At 42.5% G+C, this 23,684-nt stretch overlaps 1 protein-coding gene across 2 annotated transcripts in view; it reads right to left on the bottom strand.

Annotated features, from left to right (window-relative positions):
* Positions 1 to 23,684, bottom strand: part of DOCK2 (dedicator of cytokinesis 2) — a 337,258-nt gene that overhangs the window by 172,950 nt on the left and 140,624 nt on the right. The gene's annotated exons all lie outside the window — the stretch shown is intronic.

Genomic DNA, 23,684 nt, shown 5'->3' with positions numbered 1-23,684 from the left:
CTGTATTGGCTTCTGCCTTTCTACTGGACCATTTCAGCGACGTGGAGAGGGGGGATTTGCTGCATGGGTAACAGTCTATTCTCCATATCTACTTTAACCAGGCTTCGCGCATTGGAGAGGGCACTCTGTTCCAGAACCACTATTTAGAACGCGATACCATAGTCTTAAGAACATAAGAACATAAGAACATAAGAACAGCCCCACTGGATCAGGCCATAGGCCCATCTAGTCCAGCTTCCTGTATCTCACAGCGGCCCACCAAATGCCCCAGGGAGCACACCAGATAACAAGAGACCTCGTCCTGGTGCTCTCCCCTACATCTGGCATTCTGACTTAACCCATTCCTAAAATCAGGAGGTTGCGCATACACATCATGGCTTGTACCCCATAATGGATTTTTCCTCCAGAAACTCGTCCAATCCCCTTTTAAAGGCGTCTAGGCATTCAGTCTTCCGAGACTGAAGGATGCCAACACACAATATTTGAATTGCTCCACTATGAGATTTTCCCATGTACCTTGCCTTATCATCTTCTCTAAATTTTTGTGAATTTTGCATCATGTACCTCCTTGTATTTAAATAGACAGTAGACAAACCCCTATGTCTAGTAACAGTGAAATGAAACAACAATGAAAGAAAGCACCATTTAGTTCTGCCTTTGTAAACGCTGAAGGTTAGTTTATGAAAAGCCTTGGAGGCTGGTTTTGAGATTAAAAGAAAGTCCTGTATTTTGCTCTTGATTAAGAGGCAGAATCTTGATGAAACTGGTACTTTCTTGAAACAACAAAACAAAAAACGGAACACATGACAGCTTCACTAATATTAAAAGAACAGTTGGATATCCCTTAGCTGTTTAACTGTATTTGGAAGTTTTAACAAAAATCCAAGCAAATCTTCTTCTTGCCTTGCCTTTCATAATTGAAGATTTAACTTGATGAACCAAATGTTCTTTAAATCCCAACAAATGAAAACTAGCATGCCTAAGGATTTGTTTTGAAAAGAAGCTTTTATGTACAAACTCTTAACCCAATAGAGTTTAACTCTGCAGAAAGATACTACAACTATGTGTTAGGGTTTTGCCAGGCTTTGGAAAAAAAAAACTATAACAGATTTAAATCAAGTCGGACTGAAGTAAAGGTCTCAAGCAAAGGTTAAATACATTCAATTTTGTAAGAACTGTCCAAGGACACCAGTGAAATGTGTATTTGTGGAATATGGGAACAAACAGCTATCACTTAACTTTCCTGTCAACATATAAAAACAATAATTCATAACGTTGTTGTTTCAGTGATTAGTGTAGTGGTTAGAGCAGGAGTGTCACACTCATTTCATACAGTGGGTCGAATAGCATTCATGGTGCCTGCTGGGGGATGGACGTGACATCATTTAGCAGGAAGTGACATTATTAAGCAGATGATGGCCAGAAAGAGGCCCTTTGTTCTCACATAGAAACTCATTAACTGCAAATGACAGAAGAGAAAATGTCCAAATCTAGTTTATAATTTCAAGACATGAGAGTACCCAATTATCACACTGGGAGAGTCCAATTATAACGGGGTCCTGAGAAATTGCTTCTGGGGAGCACATCCAGCCCACAGGCCTTATGTTTGGCATTCCTGGGTTAGAATGTTGGATGAGAACAGGGAAGACCCAGGTTCAAATCCTTGTTCAGTCGCTGAATCACCTAGGCCATCACACACACACACACACACACACACACACACACACACACACACACACTCAGTATAATGTTGTTGAACAGGGTAACCGTGAAGACTTTTGGCACAATGCTTCAGTCATCATTACCTACTGTGACTAAGGATGCAATCCTGAGTCACCCTTGGGCCAGCGCAAGTCCCTTGTGCAGACCCAGAAGGGTCGCAAATGTACTGTAAAGCAAGTATGCACCTCCTTGTGAGTTGGCTGGGCCGGTGCAAGAATGCACGCCATCCTGTGGAAGCTGCATCCAGCCTCCGCACTGACTCTGCTGTGGAGCCTTGCATCAGCTGAGCTTGCATCGGTCCTGGAAGCAGGCGGGTGGCGGGACTAGAATCCGATTGTTATGCCAGATCCCAACCCCGGTTCCTGAGCAGCGCGGAGCAGCTTCAAGTTGCACTACTCTCCTCGGACTTGCACCACCTCAGGAGGTGGCACAAGTTCGAGGAGACCCAAAGGGGCTGCAGTGGCTTACCTGGGGGTAAGGGGAAGAGTTTCCCCTTACCTCCAGCTGAGCCACTGTGGCACCCTATCTCATGCTGGATACAGCGCAAGCCTCCTGGCCTGCCTGTTCCAGCGCAAGATAGGATTGCGCTGCACATTTAGATGCATAAAAATGAAACAGCCACGTACTATTTGCCCACCTTCCTCTGTTGTCTTTTGAGTCAATATCAAGACTCTAAGCACTGTAGGGGGCATAATAGAAACAATAAATAGTAGCTACCAGGCAGGGTGTCTGAGAAACAGCTGGATCAAAATGATGTTTAATTTTTTTTTTTTTAAGCCCACAGGTTGTCAGTGTAAGTCTATGATGACCTGGTTCAGATACTCACTTAGCCACAAATCTTACTGGCTAACTGTCAACCAATCACTCTCAGTCTAATCTATCTCACAGGATAGTTAGGACAAAATGGGGGAATGAACCATGTACCTTACCTGAGCTGTGGGGGGAGGAGAAAATATTATTGATAACAGCTACAGCTGTTTCTTTTCCTATACAACACAGAATAAACCAGCACAGTTTATTCACAGACAAGCAGAGAGCTGCATAGAAATCTGGAAGGATATATATGCTCCTTTCCCCCAGCCCATGTGCAGGTCACAAACTTCATATCTATTCATCTGCCAGATTGTGGGAGTTTCTCATTTCCCCCTAGCCCACATCAGAAGGTGGCATCCCTCTGTTACAATAATGGTACCATCCCAGTAGTACTGCTTGACCCACCTGGAAAGCCTACTCTGTTGCCTTATGCTAGTATGAGAGGGTAAATTGGGTTATACACAGGGACAGGAAAATCCAGCGGGGCTTGACTCGAGTAAAGTGTCTCCACCCCCCCCCCCACAAGTCAACTCGAAAAAAGGTCATAACAGAGGCACTTTCTGAGTTGCCAAGTCACCTCTTCAAGGACTCAAGTCGCTCTGTCCCCTTTAAAAGCCTGCAATAGAAAAAACAAGGCTGCTGCCAAGGGGTGTGTGTGTCAGAGTTCTCTTTGAACACTCTCCTGCTGTCCCCACACATCTGTAAACAGGGCAGGAGGGGATGGAAGGGACTGCAAGAGAACAGGGACAGATGCTGCAAGAGGAAGGAGGGTTATGCGCAGCAGCTGGGAGGCTTGCCAGGATAGCCCGATCCTTGGCAGCTCCACTCAGAAATCCTCCCACCTCAGCTGGTCATTCAATGTGGGTTCCCCCTCCCAAGTAACAACTGAGCCCATAGAAGCCATGAGTTTGGAAAGCATAATTGTACGAACTGCCTGCCCCCTGCTTCCCCACCTCCTTTTTTCCCCCTCCAGCCAATCCTAAAGCAAGAAAGCCCTAGGGCTCCTCCTCCTGCCCTCCCATCCTGCGTCCAATGATCATGGGTTCCCTCCCTCCTTCCTATCATGGGCAAAACAGAACACTCCCAACTCCCCCTTTCTGCTTGGATGGATTAACCCTTCCCTGCCTCGTGGTTGGAACCTCCTTGCTGCTCGCCCAGTTGGAATGATGGCCCCACAAGGTCTTTCATGCCACCAAAAAAGTAAGAAAGCACACCCAGATACAGGCAGGCTAGAGTTAGTATGTGTGGGAATGAGGGCCAAGTCAGGGGGCCCCTGGCCAGAGTGTTTTTCAGAGTCTTCCATGCACAAGACTCAATGAGTCACCAAAAAATGCACATTTTCTCAACTCAAGTCTGAGTTCCCATCTAGTTCCCAGTCTAGTTCCCAACCCTGGTTATACAGCACCCACTTCTTCCTCTCCCTCCAAAGGGCAGCTTTCGTGGACCACTTGTTTCCCTGTAGCTGTTGAGGAAGAGCCCTCAGCCTTGCATCCAACTCCAATCTCATCATTTCTGCTGACTGGAACCAGCTCCCTTTCCAACCTTGCCTCATGTGCTCTTGTTGCCAAAGCAACAAGGGAGCCTGCATCAGAAGCCTAAGGAGATGTGTAAGTAGTTCATGTATTTTTTTTTAATTCTATCCAGCCATTCCCTTGCTAAAGCAAATAACCAAAATGGCTTACAAAAAATTTCCACGAAAACAAAAATAAAAACAATTGAGAAACACACACTATATAAGAACAGTGGCAGAACCCAATTCAGATTGTTCTGCAATGCTGACAGCCTTGGCAGCCAAGAAGCTGGTAGTGGGCTTGTCAGCTGTACGTGATCACAGTGGCAGTCTCAGAGGCCATGAGTGTTGTTGTTGTTGAATTCTCCAGGAGCACTGCTCCTGGACATTGGTATATACAACTCCAATGCATGTCAAAATAAGGGCTCTGACACGTTATAACATGGTCAGATCCAAATATGTAATACACAAGGGAGCTTTGCTAAATGTAAGCATCGAGTCCAACCCTCCTGATATTACCAAGATGCTTTTGACTCTCACCTTGTGCTGGCTGGTGGGATTTTACTCTTATTTTTAAAATGTAGTGCTGGAAGCAACCATAGCATCAGAGCAAAGCATTGTACAGGAAATCAAGAAAGGTGGTGGTCTTGCTGAGGCAATTCTTTATAAAAAATTGATTCTGTCCAAAAGTTGATGACAGTGCACTTGAAGGAGTATACAAAAGTGCTTATTGGAACACTGCTACTTTGTTTTAATTAGGAGTCTAAGCAGCACTATCAAACGTAATGCCTTAGGAGTGCTTCCAAAGCAAATCTACAGGCCTGTGGTGCAGTTACCAGCGCCGAATTCAGCTCCGTATATTTCGCTACACTTGCTTCCAAAGCAAATTATATGGCTGAATTCAGAGCTGGTAACTGCACGACAGCCCTGTAGATGCAGGACTATTTAGAAGGGAACTCCTGGTCACCTTTTTTTCTGTCATGTTTCTCCTCTTTGTCACAGAGGTGTTATGTTTCAATTTTTCATGCAACAGCCAGCCTTTTCTTGGCCTTTTAATTTATATTTCCCTTAGCTATAACAATTTTATACTTCCTTGCAATTCCTAAGGGCTTCTAATATACTTACCTTCACAGTCAAATGTGTTATTGGGTTTCTCTTATTTCCTTCATAATCATCACATATTTTGTGATACTGTAAATTTGATGAATAACCTGTGCCTGCCTGCCTGCCTGCCTATTTTTCCTTATTTTCCCACATTCCCCAGAGGGTCCTATGCAGGTTCAGTAGCCTACATGTTCAGTAGCCTGAGAAGGTGTTGGCAAGCAGCATTTTCCTTTGTTTGAAATTCCATTTTCCCCTCGCTGGATATGAAGGGGGGGTTCCTTCCTGCCTAGTAACTAGTCTTCGTGGTAATACAGCTGCTATGCCCACGTAGTAGTCAAACCTTTCTGTCTAGATCAGGGGTGTCAAACATAAGACCCGTGGGCTGAATATGGCCCCCAGAAGAAATTTATCCAGCCCCCATTATAATTGGGCTTTCTCAGCTTGATAATTGGGCTCTGTATCTCAAAAATATGAAAAAAAAATTTGCACATTTTCTCTTCTGTCATTGGTAGCTAATGAGTTTCTATGTGAGAACAAAGTGCTTATTTCTGGCCATCATCTCGTCACTTTCTGCTTAATGATGTAACTTCCAACAGCATGCAGCATAAATGCTAATTTTGGTACTCTGGATGAAATGAGTTTGACATCCCTGGTCTAAATAAAGGGGTGGGATGTAGTAGCCAGGTGAGCCCCACCTCTCCATTCAGGTACATCATCAAACCTAACGCTTTTAAGCTCAAGCATAGGGAGTTCAGATGTGCCCTAGTGTTTGGACCCAAAAGGTACCCATTTACTCTGCAGTAAGTGCATGGACTGAGGATCCCCTGGACAATGTAAGCAGAAGTGGTAATCTAGTGGTAGAAACTGTAAAATTAGCCGGATGTGTTTCTTTTGCTTTTGTTGCCTCCCTCCCCCACCACTTCAAGCCAATATCCCCAGTATGGGATATATACATTGGGGAGGGGTTTGGGTTCTTGAGTAGCATCCCAGTTTCATTTGCTGAGCATTAAGTGGTTACTGTATCTATTTGATCAAGCTCTGTTCTGTATCCATCTAACCAAGTTAGGAATTTTCCATCATCCAGCTTGTACTTTTTCCACCCCACCCCCTTTCCCCCCAGTCTGTTTAATTTCTTTTCCTTTGGACATTCATTAACTAGTTACAATTGGACTCTTTGCTTGCCTAGTCCATGTTCAGGGGTAATTCAATGGGTTGTCACATCTCTATGCATTACAGACACTACTTATTTTCAATAAGAACCCCGGGGCTCAGTGCTGTTATAGGAGAGGAATGTTTCCCAGATAGCTCCCTACCCTCTGCTTGGTCTAGAGCAGTGGTGTCAAACATTAGGCCCGGGGGCTGGATGTGGCCCGCGGAAGCTTTTTATCCGGCCCTCAAGCTCTCAGCTGCTGAGCTGTGCTGTTACTGTTGAAAGGGCAGCCCACATGAAAATTGGATTCTCCCATATCTTGAAAGATGATCAAGATTTGCATATTTTCTCTTCTGTCATTTGCAACCAATGAGTTCCTAAATGAGAAAAAGTGCTTATTTTTGGTTATGATCTATTTAATGACATCACTTCCTACCAAATGACATCATTTCTGGCCCTCAGCAGGCTTCATGAATGCTGTTTGACCCACTGTATGAAACAAGTTTGACACCCCTGGTCTAGAGTAGTGATTTTCAACCTTTTTCACCTCATGGCACATTGGGAAGGCACTAAAATGGTCAAGGCACACCATCAGATTTTTGACAATTAATAAGGCACATCACACTGCTGGTGGGGGACTCACATACCCCACCGACCCTATTAACAAATAACCCTTTCCCAAATTCCTGTGACACACCTGGAGACCATTCACAGCACACCAATGGGCCACAGCACAGTGGCTGAAAATGGCTGATCTAGAGGGAGGGGTGAAGAGACAAGTTGTGGGTTAGGAAACACAGCTACGACAGCCTTTCTTGGTGTTTTACGGCCAAATCCTAACCAACTTTGCATCACTGATGCAGCTGCAATGCAGCCCGGAGATAAGGGGACAAGCATTCCCTTACCTGGAGGAGGCCTATGTGACTGCTTCTCCACTACAGGATGCAGTGCGTGCCCACTAGCATGGATGCATCAGTGCTGGAAAGTTGGATAGGATTGGGCTCTTAGACTTTTTAGAAAGACAAACATCTCTTGTAGATGAAAACTTGAACATTTGAATTTTCAAGAAAAATGAGCAATTTATTTTCCTGTCAGTTATGTATACAAAAAGGATTAGTCCTTGAAATTCAAACTTAGTTTGCAGCTAAGTTCATTTCTGAACACTGAAGTGGAATAGACAATGAGAGTCAGTTGATATTCCCATTGGTATTATTCTGAATTTGTATGTACATATGAAAAAAATCTATTACCTTCAACCCCACTGCAGTGTTTTAAAAAAAACTTATTACCTTCAACCCCACTGCAGTGTTTTCTACAAAAATACTGCAGTGATGGGAAAGGGTTGAAATAATTTCTTTTCTAGAATGCATATAAGCAACAAAGGACTGGATCCTGAAATCACTGGCCTACAGTTCTGGTGATCTTGTGGAACTGATTGATACTTAATGTGCAGCATTGAGCTTTTTCAGACATTACTACACACTACTGATGCCTTAAAAAGCAAACATGACCCACTTAATCTCTCATACTTGCATCTCCAAGACCATGCTACAAGTTATAAACCTGGTGCAGAAACCTCATTCTACACAGTTAACTCCAAGTCCACACTGGACTGCTCCAATTGTATGCTAACATGAGCATTAAAGAAGAGACGTGCTGGATCAGGCCTGGGGCCCATCTAGTCCAGCTTCCTGTATCTCACAGAGGCCCACCAGATGCCTCAGGGAGCACACCTGACAACAAGATTCCTGTATCTAACTGCCATTTCCCCTGCATCTGGCATTTTATTTACCCTCACACTCCCGCAACAAAGACACAAGACTGCACTTGGGTTTAATGCAGTGATTGTCAACCGTTTCCATCTCACGGCACACTGACAAGGCACTAAAATGGTTAAGGCACACCACTGGGTTTTTGACAATTGACAAGGCACACTATGCTGCCAGTGGGGGCTCACATCTCCCATTGGCCCTATTAATAAATGACTTTCCCCCAAATTCCTGTGGCACACTTGTGGTGTGCCGCGGCACAGTGGTTGAAAATGGCTGGTTTAATGTATGCCACTTTATTAAACACAGTGACCAATTTTTAATGTATGAAACCTACTGAACATACCTTCCCTCTTTCACCAGTCTGGGGTAGGTGAAAAAAAAAAGAAAAATTGTCTTGCAGCAAGTCAGGGTCCAAGTCCACAGAACCTAACAACTAATTTCCAGTGGAATTGTGTTTTTTTTTTTGCACACCACCAATATCTGGCCCTTCAGGGCGCTTCAGAACTAGTTAGCAATTCAGGATACTTCAGAATTAGCTGACCACACAGAGCTAAGGGAATACTTCTTGGATATTGAAAGGTTCTCTGGGCATCTAAAACCTTTTTGTGCACTCTTGCCAAGTGCTTGATAGATTACAGTATCTGCGGATTTGCTGGTTCCATGGAATAGTTTACAGCATGTTCATTTGCCATGCTTCCTTTGGCACATACCAATAAAATTGGACCCACCAATATTCACGAACATTTATGGCATTCATTTTAAGAGCTGTGGGGCAACAACATGCACAGCCAGAGCTAAATTATGCCTTAACTGAACACAGCCAAGCCAAATGCAGTTGCCAAAGTTATTCTCCCTGTTAGTCAGGCTCTGTAACTTATCACATTGTAACATATTTTTAACCTGAAGCCTTTATGAATGGTTGAGGATTTGATAGCTGAATATTTTTGAGAAGTGTTTTTAGCACACAAGACTACAACTGCAATAAACATATCATTAAAACAAACATATAAATTGATATTTTGGAAATAAAACTTATTTTGATCATGGATTCAAATCAACAGATGTCATGCTGGCATGCTGAATGTATATTTAGATGCTGCTGAAGCTGGCACAGAAGAACTTCTGAGCTATCATTTGACAATTCAAATGAACTGCAGCTTCTTGAAATGATTCCAATGGATTCTCCAAACATATTGCCTATGCTAATTGACAAATCCATGTATTTATAGCAGCATTCTCGACAAGGAAGGTATTCTTACTTCATACTTGAGCACACTATAGAACCTATAAACTTTGTGGCATTTAACCACAGTTAGCCCTACAATGGGCTGGAGTAAAGTGACAGATTTTGAATGCCCACGAAGGAAAACAACCTGATTTATTTAATATGGGCCACACTATTCTGCCGCGGCAAGCAGTTGAAGTTCTTGCATAGCATGCAAGTTGATGGTGATCCATAGGTGTCTTCCTAATATCTGCTGATTACCTATCAGGCTAGTATTTAACTAAAATACACATGGAGTATGCTTTAAGCCATACATATGTCACATGGGGGACTGACTGAAACAGTTTGGAGAGAGAACAGGAAGACAGTTTCAGCTTCAGCACTGGCTGGGAAAGATTGCTAAGAGATTTCTGATTGGACTTTTTAGAAAGGTCCAGGGCTAAACTGATGCTGCTTTAAGGCTAAGCATCACCTATATGTAACCCTACTTACTTTTTACATGCTTACCTGTATATTTGTAAGAACATATGACTCTGGGCCCAATCTTATCCACCTTTCCAGGCTGATGCAGCTGGACCAATGGGGCATGCACTGCTTCCTGTGGTGGTAGTGGCAGTCATGGAAACCACCTCAAAATAAAGAAGTATTTGTTCCCTTACCTCAGGGCTGCATTGCAACTGCATCAGCAGTAGAATGTTGGATACGATTAGGCTGTGCCTTACTGAATGAGACCAATGGTCCATCTAGTTTTGCAGTCCATCAGAACTCACTCTCCAAGATCTCCAGGGTCTTAGTTAGTGGCCCTGCTTCCTGTGATTCTATACCTGGAGAAATGATACCAGGGACTGACATTGGGACCCTGTGTAAGAAGTGCATATTCTCTATACCTGGCTTATGGTCCCTTACAAATAATGTGCAGTATCTAAACAAGGGCACTGACCCTGTGGGTACTTTGGAACTTTTTAGATCATTTCTTTTAAATAAAAAATAAAATAAAAAAACTGCTGGGAGAATGAAATAAATATTTTAGTGCATGTGGTTTGACTTAACAATCGCTAGAAAACTGAATTTCAAGTATCATTTGCCAGGGCCATTTGAGGTTAATTTATAGAGAAGGAAAAAAATTGGTTATTAGATACAGCTCTTGGAAAGAAGGTGGCAGAGGCAGCGCTGGTTATGGCAAATGTCAAGGGCTATGAGACTGTTGCTATGATACAAGGAGTACTATTCTACTATTGCCAAGCCAAACAAAACACTAGCAAGCCAGCATGACAACAGAAACTGCCCTAGGCTTTCCCATCTCCAGGAGACCCCTTTCGGAAACATCGTATTAAAATTCCTTTGCACATTTTATAACTAAGTACTTGATATTCAAACAGGGATAACAAAACACACACACAGAGAGAGAGAGAGAGAGAGAGAGAGAGAGAGAGAGAGAGAGAGAGAGAGAGAGAAAATGTGGCAATTACTATTCTGAAGTCGAAAATGGCTTGATAGATAGAAAAGAATTCTGGATGAGAAAGAGTATCTCAGTTCAAGATGAACAAGAGTGGATTTGGGTCATCACCATAGGCAACTTAGCATTCAATTAATAGCCAGAATATTTCTCAAATCACCTTCTTATCCAGCAACATGGGGGGGGGGGGGCTTCCACTTCCATTTGTCATGTGAGTACTGACTCATCTAGGGTCACAAAAAACAATGCTCAAATACCCTTGCAGTTTCAGTCTGGTTTTAACCATTCAATTTTCACATGGGAATTAATTAGTACCAAAATCTCATAGCTACTCACCTAACAAGTAGCAATAACACACTGAATCCTTAGCTGCTGTGCACAGGTGTTATGGATTCTGATGATATCAGCTGTTTGGGTGCAGACGAGAGTATAATATCAAAAATCACAGAGATGCCACTTAAAATGGTACTCACATGAGGTGTACAAATAACGGCCTGGATTTTTAGCCAGCCATTATCTCTACTCAATGCCAATCAGCTCCTCTCCCCAGTGTCCTCTAGCACACATAGAGCCTTTAATTTGCAGTGGAATATGGAGAAACACAACAGCAGGAATCTCTTCCACTACGACTGCTGTTTTCTCAAAACCACAGCTCAAATGAAAATTCCCAAGAGAGAATCTGTGTTCTATTGAGTTTCCACATAGCCACTTGTCAGGCCATTCACAGGATGGTCAAACACACTTGACTGTGTGGATAACTGGATAGTCCATGGGTCATGATCTTCCCTTCAACCCAAAATATGTAAAAAAAGGTTAAATTCATGCGGTGTCTTGATAAATTATGCATCTCCTATCCATTCCAGCCAATGATATTGGAGCAAGAGTGAAGATTGAATGCTGTAAAATCATGTTTAGTACAGAAGAGAAGAAACTTGGAAGTCTCAGCTCTGGGTCACTGACAACCAAGGAAACTGTAGACTGTAAAGTCACCTTAAATGTCCATGAAATGAAGTAGGGTTTGGCACACAATGAATCAACATCCTTCACTTTTACTCATGCTAGTTCACAAAAAAAGCTTCTTGGAGTCCAAGAAGATGCAAAGAATGTTATTCACAAAATACTTTTAAGGATGAAACATAGTGAATGGATGGAGAACAAAGAGCTTGAACAAGACCTTAATCAGAAAGGGGAGGACTAAGGACCCAATCCTAAAGAGGATCAGTGCCAGCGCTGAGCACTAGCACTGGCACTGGGTGCCATAAACATGCCACAAAGCATGTTTACAGCTCCTGTAAGGAACATTGGCGCTGAGCCCACCGGCACTAGGACCAGTGCTAGCAGAAAGAGGATGTGCCGCCACCGGGGGTAAGTGCAACCGCCAAGTGGTAGGGTGGCCTCTGGGAGGTGGGGAGGGCAAGATGGGCAGAGCTCTGCTCTACTGGATCCTGAACCATGTCAGGTTAGAAAGCAAAATAGACAAAAATAGCTGGTGGCAAAATAGCCGGTGTGTACTTGGAAGTTCCAGTGTGGGGCTTGGGGCTTTCCCCAGGGGAAGGGGACAGAAGTTCCTTCCCCTGAGGAGACCTCCAGGTGCTTCCCAGCACTCACTGGATACAGGGGTAGCTGCTTTGCGCCACTGTTCCAGTGGGCACTGGGAAGCTCAGGAATGGGGTGTTACTCAGAAAGGGGTTGCGGCAGAAACATCACAGGTCAGGAAATGCAGTATGCTGCAGAGGGGGAGGGAATGAGACAAGAATGTTAGAGAAGTTGTCAAGAAATGCATGTTGGCTGCAGACTGGTGGCTGTGGTTGCTGGGTCAAGGTCTTGACAGAGGCATTATATCAGACATTTCTACAAGTCACCGCAATACAGTGGTCCTACGGAAACAGCAAGAACAGCACAGTAAGGTAGGACTAAGTATTACTTGGATATAACCAGCCCAATCTCTGAAATGGAAATGTAGTCATTAGGCAGTGACACTTGAAATTTCTTGAGTTTTATTGGGAAATATCATAATGTTGTGACATTCTCCATTGACATTCTTAAAGTGCTAGGAATTACTGGCAAAATTCACCGTGCATCCACTGTCTAACATTTACTATAACATTCTAAGTATGTGGAACACAGTTAAATGATGTCATACACGTTCACCCTTTATCTAGAAAAATCTGAAGGTAAAAACCCCAAAAGGTTAGCTTTTAACCAAATCCAACTAGAGCTGAATTTTAATCCAGTTTAAATTGCTTGAAAGGACCAGCTATCTGTTAAGCCATTTCAAAGGAATAAAGAATGTTTTATTCGTTATATTACCAATAATGCTCTAATGTATTTGCAGCAATTTGGGGAACAGCACGCCCTAAACAGGGAATCTCATTTAAATACTTGACATAAGCAATTGTCTGGCTGGCGTGCACATTTTTATGAGCAGCCATTTTCATAATGCTGCTGGTTGTAAATAATGAAAAGTCAATTAAAATGAATATCTTATCAAGGACAAATGCCATTAAATTACTATTAAAACATTTATGCCACGTAGTGAAAAATCTATTCTATTTAGTTAATGAGAGGAACACAGAATGATTTAAATAGCTAAACTACATTTTTAGTAACCTGACAGAGGATGTAAACCTGTGGAGACATACACTTCTGCTGGAGTGTACTGATTTGACTAGTTCTTATTAGGCCAATACAGCAGTCGCTAACATTCTAGTGTGAAAGAAGGGTTTTTAAAAAGGTTTCTATTCTGTATCTGCATAACCATGTCATCTTAAAACTGGTTCATGTCATAACTTAATAGGAGCTTCACCTACCATTTCAGAACAGTGAATTAAGAGCCCAATCCTGAGCTCAGTGCACTGGTTCATTGCTGGCGCACACTATCACAAACATGCGGTAAGGCACGTTTGCGGGCCCTACTGCCAAGCAAACACCAGTGGTAGCCCGGCGCTGGCCAGAGCCAGGTTACTGCTGGGCGGGCACTTTACCTCCACCGACCGTTGAGTAGCCAAGCAGCAGAGTGGTAAATGGGGGTGTGGAGGGACATGGGGAGGTGACGTTTCAGGGAGGGGAGCAGAGGGCGGGGAGGAGGTGTTATGGGGAGGCGGGAAGCAGGAAGAGGGCGGGAAGGAGGCATGTCGGAGGAGGCGGGACTGGCGGGACAACATAAGCCGTCTCTATTGTTTCAAACAATGAGACGTTTTAATCAAAATTGTAATCGCTTGTTAGCAACTTATAGGCATGCATTACAGATAAAAAAATGCTACTTCCAGTTTTTGGTCAAAACCTGGTTTTTTTTACGAGTAATGTCATTCTGAGCCCAGCAGAGGCCATGGGCGGATGCTTGCAGCATCTGCTGGGCTCCAAAGATTCTCCAGAGGCAAGGGGAGCAGAGCACGGGGAGGACCCCGTGGATTTATGGATAAATGAAATTGCGGATATGGGATCTGCGGATACAGGGGCTCCCTTTATATCCCTTGCAAATTCCAGTTAAGTTAGTCTATAACTATCAGGCTTAGCTTGCATTATCTGATGAAATTCTTCCATAAGCTAAACAGAATGATCACATCATTATGATGCACCAAAGTTTACTCTTAACAGCAGGAGAGATCTGTTTGAGCATAATTTTTATTTATACACCTGACTCATAACTGTCTTAGTGTCAAACTCATACTTGGTTGTAATTTGTACATGTAAATCCATGTATTTGGTGCCAGTACTCATTGGCCTTAAAAAGAGATAGTATAAAAATCTCAGGTATACACATATTCACATTAACTTTTATCATGTCAAGTACTTAGAATACCAGAGCTGAAGACAACTTAGTAATGGACCAAAAACTCAAAGTTCTAATCCCTGAAAGTCTTCCACTACTTATCCTCCATCACTTTGACAAGCTTCTCATACCACCAAAACAAAATCCATCATACACCCCTCAGGACTTCTTGTTAACAATTAACTCTCTACCCCTGCTTGGAAACCTCCGAGACAATAATTTATGAAAGAGAAGTTTGTGCGGATTTTTCAGGTGATTAGTTGTATCATGGGGCTAAGCCAAAAGACCACAATTCTTGGCCACAATACATGAAGCAATTACATCACACCATTTTTAACCATCAAATAAACCATACAAACCAGAATATTAACCTGGTCAAAGAATGAGAATAATGGAAGGGATGTGATCTTAGGACTGAAAAATGTCGACTTTTTTGTGCGCTTTGTCTAGTCCAGAGGCTCTCAAACTGGAGCTTCGCAATGCCCCAGCCTGAGGACCTCTGCTTTTGCCCCTTTAAGGGGTGGGGAGGAGGGAATGCAGCGATGTGATCCCCAGGATTGCCCCACCGCCAGGGGCTTTCTTTTACTTACAAGGTACAGCAGCAGCCTCCCAAGACTGCAAGGATCCCCACAGAAGCTTCCGCAGGACTCCCCAGTCCTCGGAGGATGTCAGAATAACAATTGCAACCTACTTCCAGTTTCATGATCGCAAAACGAAAGTGGGTCCCAAGCATTATTTTTACATTCTCCAAGGCTTGGGGAGCCCTGCAGAGGCTTCCACAGGGCTCCCCGCATCCCCAAGAGGTGGCTGCCGTGTCTTGTAAGTAAAAGAAAGCCCCTGGCAGCAGCACCATCCTGGGGTTTGCGTCACTGCATTCCCCCCTCTCCTGCAAGCACTTACTGTGGCTCCTGAACTCTAGGAATGTTTGGGAGCCACAGGTATAGTCTATTGAGGAGAAACTTTCTGTCAATTTATCTAAATATTCTTTTGAGCTAATTTCTAATTCTATTTCAACATGTCACTTCTACATATAGACCATCTAAAAAGGGCTATTATAATGCATGTCAATCTCATGCACTGCTGAAACAGAGACGCCTGCGTTGGCTCGGTCATGTCGTGAGAATGGATGATGGCTGGATCCCAAAGGATCTCCTCTATGGAGAACTCGTGCAAGGAAAGCGCCCTACAGGTAGACCACAGCTGCGATACAAGGACATCTGCAAGAGGGATCTGAAGGCCTTAGGGGTGGACCTTAACAGGTGGGAAACCCTGGCCTCTGAGCAGCCCACTTGGAGGCAGGCTGTGCAGCATGGCCTTTCCCAGTTTGAAGAGACACTTGGCCAACAGTCTGAGGCTAAGAGGCAAAGAAGGAAGGCCCATAGCCAGTGAGACAGACCAGGGACAGACTGCACTTGCTCCCAGTGTGGAAGGGATTGTCACTCCCGAATTGGCCTTTTCAGCCACACTAGACGCTGTTCCAGAACCACCTTTCAGAGCGTGATACCATAGTCTCTCGAGACTGAAGGTTGCCAACATGAGAATCTCATGGCCTGCCCAGTTATTGTATTCTCCATGTCATGCTCCTGCCCAGTTATTGTAGTCCATTAATTTCTCTAGGCACTGCTGAGCATGTTCCAATCTCAATCATTTTAGCACTTTGATTACATTGATTTATCAGCTTCATGTCCCACTTTTTTTTAAACTAAACTAACTCATAACATTCATAAGGTGCAACAATTAGAACCTTAAAACAGAAGAAAAAAATCAAAACCATAAAACAAATAGACCCCATAAGGAGAGACATAGCAAGGAACAGAAGAGGAGAACAGATCGAAATAAACTGAAAAAATTTGAAAGTAAAGCCAAAACAAAAAACAAAACACCTCCTACACGGAGAACGTTGAATTCCTCTGAACATGGAGGAGGGAAGCAGTTCATGATGCAATTCAGAGTAGACGCAGGAGCAGATGTGTGATGGCATCTTCAGTTGCCTCCCTTTCTATCCTGGTTTTCTTATACAGAGCAGCTAAGCTTTTATGGCTGGTGTGTTGAGAAGGTGGTAGTGCAGTTGATCTGTGACGAAGCCTTCACCTAGCTTCCTGTTTTGGCTCTCTCACACAAGACAGTTGGTCTATGATGGCCACCAGTGGCCATTACATCCAGGTAGAGCAAACATGGGTCAGTGGCTTCAATTGAATTTATGGTAATTACATGATCAGGAGAAAGACATACGGTTTTCTCATCAGTTTTCTCATCATTATAAATTCATGCTGTGCAGCCCACATCAGCTGTGCAGAAACTGCCCAGCCAACCCTTCAAATCTGGAATGTATGCGCACTTGTTTAAAAAAAAGTTTTATGAATTTCAGCAAAGACAAACTTTGCCAAGAGAAAAAAATGGAGCAGAAAATATGTCATAAATGTTTTGCGAAGTAGCACTGTGAACAAGCATGTCTCTATACCGCACAATCAATCCGCTGATCCTTTTAAAAAGTTACAAGAGCAGGCAATAAAACAGAGGTGCAATTCATTTGCTGTTTATAGAGAAACATCCTGAGTCACGTGGACCTAAATGACTTTGCCTTGACCTTGTGTGCGTTGTTACAAGAGAAGTGTTATGCTCCCAAATGGAGTGCTATTTTTTACTTCCTGCTACTGTCATTTGGGCCATGTCTGAAAACCTGAGGACATGTCAAATGGAGAAAAAGGGTAAATATTGAATCAGGAAAAAAAAAATCATATGCAGAAAGTTCACTATACAGTGAAACCTTGGTAACTGCGGATTGGGTGTCAGCGGATTTGACTTAGCACGGATGCCAGCAGATACTGGAGTCCCAGTATAAATGTGCTTAAAAACAAAAAAGTACCGAAACAGGCGTTCCTACCTTGGCACGGCAAAACCATGCCAGTTTCAAGGCTCTCAGGGCGAAAAAGAGCTCTAAAGACCCACTTCCTGGTCGTGTGGAGGTTCCTCTCTCCTCCCATCATTGCCCCAGAATGCATCAGTATAGACACTACACCTCATTCAGCCACTGGATGGGGCTGAATGTAATGGAATGAAATTATTATTATATTTTTTCTTGGAACCCATTTACAGTGGGATCCCAATACCCACATAACTTGGTATCTGCAGGGGGTTCCGGAACAGACCAAAGTGTATACAGCTTTCTTTATATGAATATTTTGTAAATGGAATGTGGTCATAATCTGACCATTAAGACACTTCAGAAAGCAACACATAAAAGGTCCCCCATATGTTTCACAAGACTATTCCTCCATCCTTCATTTTCCTAATAGAATTACAAGGGTCATAACAGAGGAGGAAAACAATTGAGTAAAGTTTGGCTGCCAACATGATATGATATCAGGTATATAATAAATTTTGCTTGATATAATGATATATTCACAAATGTTCCCATACCCTAAGGAGGCCTCTGTGACTGCATTCCCAACACAGGAAGCAGTGCATACCCCATAGGCACAGCAGCACCAGCATTGGAAAATTGGATAGGATTGGGCCCTAAGGTGTATGTGTGTTGACCCAAACAAAAGGTTTGCGAGCAGTATGACTTTGCTTTACTTAAAGCATATGTATTACTGTTTATAAATAAATACCTGGATTATGACTTGCCCTTTCCTCAAGTTTTCTGTTTTTGATGCTACAGTGCACTATTTATTAAATAATCAGGTCTGAGAAGTTAAGACAAATTGCCTATTTCAGTGCTCTCATATGTCTTCCTATTTCACATTACACCAGCCATTCACTCCTAGAGACCAGGGAACCCTGACCTATTTAACACCATTCACAGTTTGAGATGTCTGTTGGTTGCTCCCACAGCACACAACCTTATATGTGTTGGTTATTCTTAAGAATATGAATGAACAATGAACCTAGCAACACCTCACACATGCAAAGCAAGAGGCCTATCATTTTTGGCCTGAAGAGAGGTTTAATTCGTGGTATCGCATTCACTGAATCAAGCCAGGGCAGTAGAGAGGGAAAGCTTGGAAACATATGGTTATTATTTTTAAATATAGCTTATTGTATTGCCTCACCATTAAATACACAGCTTCAATTACACTGGGAAAATAAGTGGAAGAAGAGAACCAAAGAAAGCATGAAAAGGAGACGAAAGAGTATGTTGGAATGGGAATGAAAGAGAGATGGAATGCACAAGACATATGAGAGGAGCATGTGTAGGATAAGAACAGATAAGAAAGAGAGGCAGAAAGCATGAGCATGCATCAGGGACAAAAAGTAGTAAAGAGATGGAGGAGAGAAAAATAGATTCTTCCACAGTCTGCTGATGAGGTAACTGGGGAATGGAAAGGACTATATGTATTTGAATTCTCCAGCCAAAGGATTGGCTTATTGTCTCTAGTCAATATTAAATTTTCCCTTTAGAAAATTACAGGACTGTTCCATAGGGTAAGTCTGGTTCTTTTACAGAGCAGCAAGCCCTATGGATTCTTAAAAGAAAAAAAAACCTTCTAATAACTTAGCCTATAATAAAAGGTGTGCTATAAAAACAAAGACTGCCTTAAATTAAAGGTGAAGCCATTAACATTTGTTCTGTAGCCCATCAAACTCTAATGAGCGCTTTCTAGTCCTCCTGAACTGATACCTTAGCACAAAATAGGGCTGTAAACCTTGCTGGGGTTTCTTATGTTATGCAAGCTTATGCTGATCATTAAAATTTATCCTAGGATGACTTGCCAAAATTGTCTTACTGCTGCGGATTACCTTCTGGAGTCCTATAAGGGAGTGTTTGATAGCATTTCTCCCTTGTACTTGTCACAGAGAATACTACAGTTTGCAGAGGCATTTCGATAACGCTACATGAGCACAAAATTGTGCAGCACTTTCATGTGGGGGAAAAGAAATTATACCTCTGCTCAAGCAGTAGCATTTTCCACCATCTAAAATGCCTTTTATCTCACGGGAAAACTCTGGCACTCTGTGCTGTGTTAGCATTTTGCTGGCATAAATGTTACAGTATTTACATCTCATCAACAAAAAATAGAAAGAAAAAGCATATGGATCACAGGCAGGAGTTTCTCTCGCTTTTGTGGGTTTGTGTTTTTTTTAAGAGAGTTTTCACCAAACTTAATGTTTCAGCCTTACAGAAGCAATATTTGAGATTTTAATAGGAGGGCATCTATTGGAGAAACAGAGTTTAATGAAGAAAAAGGAGAAAAATAGAAATTCTATGCAAAAGTGTAAGTTTCTATGCATGCCACAAGTAAAGGAACTCTATATTTATATCAACACTTGGAAAGATTTAATAACTTATCTGATACAGATGGGGCATTGGTATCTGTGGCAGATATGTGGCTGTAACCCCGCGGATACCAAAACTGCGGATAAGGAAATTTGTGGTTTCGGCCCCTTTAAACCTTCCAAAGGTGACCAGAGCTTCCCCAGGCTCAGAATACCTTAAAAGGGATAAAAATGTCACTTCCAGTTTAAAGGACAGGGTATAAGTTGGTTAAACAAAGAAACCTAAATTCCATAATGGTATTGCACATGCTGAGCAATCCCCAACACTGCAGGAACAGGGAGCAGAACCTCAAAGGAGTTTGCACATATTGTGCTATTTGTCACACATAAGAAGAACTAGTTTCATGTACTGCATCGTGTTATCCACTGTGAGCTTCCTAGAGGAATCTAGTCAATAACTGTGGGAAACAAAACGGTGAACTAGACAGATTTTTGGTCTGAATCAGTTGGGTCTTCCTCAGGTTCTTGGGAGGTTCTGTGGTATGCACGAGCATAGAATTTCTGTTTATTTCTGATTCTTTCCTGTAATAACAGAACTCTACTATTCTGTTTGCAGAATCATTACATAGGCCTGAAAATTAGGGTGTCAGGAAAGTTTTTCAAAATTCATGGTAGATTTATATGAATTTGGGGTGTTGATTCAAAAAATGGCAACTATTTTGCCCTTTCACCTCTAGTTTCAGATATACTGCATAGCCTCGTTAGTGGATGGTTCAAGCAGCTTCCTATGCCATGGCTTCCTCATTAGGAATCTGCTTGAACCATTCAATAATGAGGTTATGCCGTGACTCAGAAACTAGATGTTATAGGGCAAAACTGATGCCATTTTTTCAAACCGCGTTTCCAGTATGCCAGGAATAGGGCTGACTTTTAATACAGTAAAATGTGTGTTGGTCAATGTGTTATTGAGAGAGAAGAGCATCATCTTCCAGTAACAATCTCTCTTTGGCAGGTTTTATATGGCACAATCTTGTGAAATAATCTACTATGCACTAGGGCCTCTGAACATCAGATGTTGGGCAGCTAACAGTCATGACTATTAAGCTAATCAGAATATACCAGTTTGCATATAATTCATAATCAAGACTAAAGCTTTCAATATTAGTTTAGAGCCACTGTAAAAATACACTATGGAGAAGGATTAAAATGCAGAATATATCATTTAGGGCGCAATCCTAACCCACTTTCCAGCACTGACATAAGGGCGATGCAGCTCCAAGGTAAGGGAACAAACATGCCCTTACTTTGAGGAGGCTTCCATGAGTGCCACCCAACTGCAGGATGCAGCACATGTCGCATTGGCACCACTGTGCCAGTGCTGGAAAGTTGGTTAGGATTTAGGCCTTAGTGATATGAACATAAAACACAGAACAATGAAAAATATTCAATGCAATAGATGACAGTAGACATTACAACTGTATAAGGGCAATGTTAAACAAACAGCTGTAAGCAGAGATAAACAACAACAATTAGCTAGGTACTGGAACAATGCCACAATGCAAATTAGACAATAATGGTTCAGACAAAAGGCATTTACAAATTGGTGAATGGCGAAAAGAAAAATGAGTGAATGCTTCACAAAGGCAAAAAAGGTCACTTAATATTGGCAATTATTCATCCACAGTAAATAACGCACTCTTTATTGCAGTCAACAATGCACTTTGTAGCAAGAACAGAAGTTCTTGCTAAAAAAAATTTTTTTTCAGTTTCTTTTAGATTTAAGCCCCCTACAGATTTTAATGTTGGCATAGGATTTTGCACAAAACTTTGGAATGCATACATGGTGCCATTTTATGTGTCTTCATTCACAGTAGTAACTTAATGTCTAGTGCCTGATGGATGTCAGCCAAGGCAAGTTGTTTGATCTGTGATGCTTAGAAAATACATCTGATATTGTGGAAGTTGCTGTGGCTGATATGCTCACATTAATATAATCAAACAAGATCAAATCACAGATACTAGATACTAGATTCACCTGTATCGCAAAACTACCAATCCAACTTTAGTTAACTGATATCTGCAAATTCATATACAGTGGCTCTCACCGTCCCTGGTCTTGGCATCCACAGCTTTGTCTATCCATGGATGGTGTGGGACAGCCTCTAGTGCTCCCAGAAGCCATTTCCAGTTCACACTATGGATTTTGGTTTCCATTTTCACATCATACCATGGATTTTGGTATTCATGGTGGGACCCGGAATGGATTCTCTGCAGATACTGAAGGACTACTGTATTTTCAGATACAGTTTTATGTGCACAAAATAGATTCACAGATAAATATTATTTTCAAGAAAATGTCATTTATAAAAGAGGAATTTTCTTGTGTCCAGATGTTCCAGATGTTAATCTGGAAAAATGGAACAAGACTCTTGAATTTATAGTCCATACACAACATGCATCACTTTTGTAACTGATCCACTATGACTTTTTTCCTATTAAATGATGGTCAACTAGCAGCCCATAAATGGCATCCCAGTCCAACCCTAGGTTCACACAGCCGCTTCCATCACTCCCCAGGCTACATACCGAATGCCCTGCTTCGTTCCTTGCAAGTAAATTTTTTTTCCTTCTGGATAGAGGTGGTGTCTGCAAGTAAGCACTATAGCACCTACAAGGGAGGGCTGATGGGGACTGGGAGTACTAGCTGTCACAACCTAACTTTTCAGGCATCCCTCCCTTTGGGAAATAAGGGCCCAGTTCTATCCAACTTTCCAGCACTGGTGCAGCTGTGCCACAGCATCCTGTACACTGCACCCTGCGGTGAGGGGGGAGTCACTGAGACCTCCAGAAGGTGAGGGAACGTTTGTTCCCTTACCTCACGGCTGCACTGTGGCTGCACCAGTGCTGGAAAGTTGGATAGGATTGGTTCCTAAATGGTCTCCCAGTGGCAAGTACCTGCAGGTTGATCTGATATTCTGCCAAGTCAGAGGCACATGAAAGTCTCTTATTTGCTGCTTGTAACCATGTCCAAGTTAATCCATGATTTTTTTCCCTTTCTTTAGACAGAAGGAACCACACAATAGGCCTCACCTATGTTGTTCCATATTTACATAATCCTTGATCACGACCTTGCAGAATAATGGGAAGCAGCTCCCTTATCACTGTCAAGAAAGCATGAATCAGAACCCAAGTTCTCAGTCTCTGTATCTGGTATTTTATGTAAAAATTGTATGTCACCAATGCATGCATAAGGGAAAAAAAACAAACAGCCCAATTCTAACTAACTGTAACATAACTGCAGCACAGTTATGGCTGCAGGCTACCATATAGTAGCTGTAAAGCATTTTGTGGTAGTGCAGGCACTAGAGCCTTTCCACACGAGCTGGCAGATGTCAAGAGGCCCACTGGAGCAGGTAAGTCCAGTGCAGAGGATGAAATGGGGAAAAGTGAAGAGTGGAATGGTGAGATGGGGTGGGGGATGGGCAGATTGGGCCTGGGATGGGGGCGGGTTCAGCAGCAGTGGAGCCAGCCGAATACAAACCCCTTCCCTGAATGGATCAACGTGAACTTTCAAGGGTGATATTGCAAGTGCAGGTCCAATTGCTCCCTAGTGGCTGCTGGAAATTAACCCAGGGCAAGGAGACACCTGTCCCCTTATCCCAAAGAGACCTCCAGCAACCAAAATTCCCCCAAAGGATGCAGCAGAGGCTGCATCAGCACCATTGCATCACTGTGCTGGGGTTTAAGTAGGATTGAGCTGATAATTGTTTAATTAACAGATACTGTGGGATTAGGGTGATGACAAGATTTCAGAGATAAATACTGGAATGCTATAAAAAGGTAAGTTTTTATAACTGCTGCATAGAAAATTTTGGTAACAGTCTATTAAGAGCATTTATTAGATTTTTCCATGACAACTTTTTTTTTTCTTTTTCTTTCA

The sequence above is a fragment of the Tiliqua scincoides genome, chromosome 2, assembly GCF_035046505.1.
Source record: "Tiliqua scincoides isolate rTilSci1 chromosome 2, rTilSci1.hap2, whole genome shotgun sequence".
NCBI classification, from domain to species: Eukaryota; Metazoa; Chordata; class Lepidosauria; order Squamata; family Scincidae; genus Tiliqua; species Tiliqua scincoides.
This window is presented reverse-complemented; position numbering and strand designations above follow the sequence as displayed.